Here is a 2,116-nt window from a genome sequence, read left to right on the forward strand (position 1 = left end):
TAGTTTAGGGATTTTAAATTTTTTAAACAGGTTGACAGCCCACTCTCCCTCAAATTGTTGGAGGACCAGACATAGTTTTAAATAAACTATGAACAAATTTCTATACACACTGCATGTATCTTACTTTACAGTAAGAAGAATAAATAAAGTTTCATCATAACCATTGCCACTTTTTCTTTTTTCTTTTTTTTTAAGGTTTCAGAATTTCCAATTATTCCATATTAAAAAATATGGAACGCTTCACGAATTTGCGTGTCGTCCTTGCGCAGGGGCCATGCTAATCTTCTCTGTATCGTTCCAATTTTAGTATATGTGCTGCCGAAGCGAGCACCGTTGCCACTTTTTCAATGGGAACTATAGACCTGCTTTTGGTGGGCTATAGTTTGAGGACACCTGCCAGAGACTGAGTGGAGTCAAGAGATAAAGAGGAGGGGAATTGAAGAGTGTAGAGCACATCCACACATGTGTACTGTGGGTCTGAGACAAGTTGGCTTTTAAGCAAGACAGACAGCAATAGCTAAAATACCCAGTGGGCCAGATAAATGTCCTCAGTGGGTCGGATGTGACTGTGGGCCATAGTTGAGTACCCTTGCCTTAGTTAGATATTTATGTTTTAAATATATACCTTATTACCCATCCATAATTTTATAGACAAAGTTGCTTAAATCCCATGCATTAAATTTGTTTCGACATCTTATCATTCATTCTGATTTCTTGGACATTCAAGATTTACTATGTAATTGTTCAATTCAAGGCAAAATAGTTGCATAAAATCAGCAATAACTTTACTCAGTCTTATTCAATTGAACTACTAAATCGAGAAGAATACTACACTCTTATTCTAATTTAAAACAACCCAAAGAGACCAAATAAAACTAAAGTTTTATTTTTGCCTTAAAGAAAATATTTGATGAAGTTTCAAAACTCTACCAAGCAATGCAGTAACATCCAGATTTATTTTCTCAAGATCTTATAGTTTTTGACTACTTTATGTAACAAAATGATTTTTAATGGAAGAACTATTTAATCAGTTGCAATTTTTATTTCTGATTTAATGTTCAATTAATTGAAATGTGAATTAATGCTATATTGTTTGATCTTGTTGGAACAGTAATATTAGGTTAACTTTGTTCAAAATTAGTGCAATTAGCATTTTTATGTTCTATAAATGTTACTTTTATCATATATTTGTTTATTTGAGTAAAATACTAACTTATTTGTAGAAGTGTGTCTTTTATGAAAGAATATTCTTTTAAACCTTCAAACTTTCACAATGAAATGTTTTCCTTTCATTCTTAGAAAAGAGAGAATACATTCAAATAAAAATTATGCAACAACCCTATAGTAATAAGTATTCTCATATAAACACAGTATTCTCAAGAGAGTATAAAAGGAAAGATGTCTTAAAAATTATGGTGATTTAATTTTATTTTGCCCTAGAATGACATTCTCTTGAGTATTTGTGAAAATGAAGATGAATATGCAGGGATACATTCGGTTGATTTTGAGCCAGATGGCCAGTTGCAGAGGCTGAACTAAGCTGAACTGATTGATTCGTTTTTGCCATATTGCATGCTGGCTCTTACCACAGTTCACATCATTCAAGTTGTAACATGTTTGGTAGATTTGGTTTTTTTATGAACAATTTTTTAAACTTTCTTGAGATAACTTTCTCTTTAAAATGAATTTTTGTTTTATATTATAATCACATCTAGTTTTCTTAAATTTAACTTTAATTTTAAGTTAATGATTTCTATGTATTTTTGGTGCTTATTATTATTTATTTTCCCACATCCCAATCAACACATGTTTATTTTTTGATATATGTCATTTTTGGTATATGCCTTTTTGATATATACCATTCTTGCTGGAGTGATGTTATATCTCATTGTCATCGTAATTTGGATTTCCCTAATAATGAGTGTTAATGGATACATTTTTATATGCAGACTGGCCATTCATCTGTTTTCTTTTGAAAAGTGTTTATTCATTTTCTTCCTGTTTTTTTTTTTTAATGGGAATATTGGGTTAAAGAAGTCAGAAGTCATTGGTAGAAAACTGGTGGTGGGGAGGTTGGTGTTGGGAACATTATTTTTTTGAAATTCTTATCAATAGT

The 2,116-nt window shown here is 31.0% G+C and overlaps 1 non-coding gene across 1 annotated transcript; it reads right to left on the minus strand.

Moving 5' to 3' along the window:
- Window positions 1-224: 224 nt before the first annotated feature.
- LOC126021412 (U6 spliceosomal RNA) lies at window positions 225-331 on the minus strand. The gene has a single exon (XR_007499929.1). It is a non-coding gene; the product is annotated as a U6 spliceosomal RNA (small nuclear RNA).
- Between the last annotated feature and the right edge of the window lie 1,785 nt (window positions 332-2,116).

The sequence above is a fragment of the Suncus etruscus genome, chromosome 10, assembly GCF_024139225.1.
Source record: "Suncus etruscus isolate mSunEtr1 chromosome 10, mSunEtr1.pri.cur, whole genome shotgun sequence".
NCBI lineage: Eukaryota > Metazoa > Chordata > Mammalia > Eulipotyphla > Soricidae > Suncus > Suncus etruscus.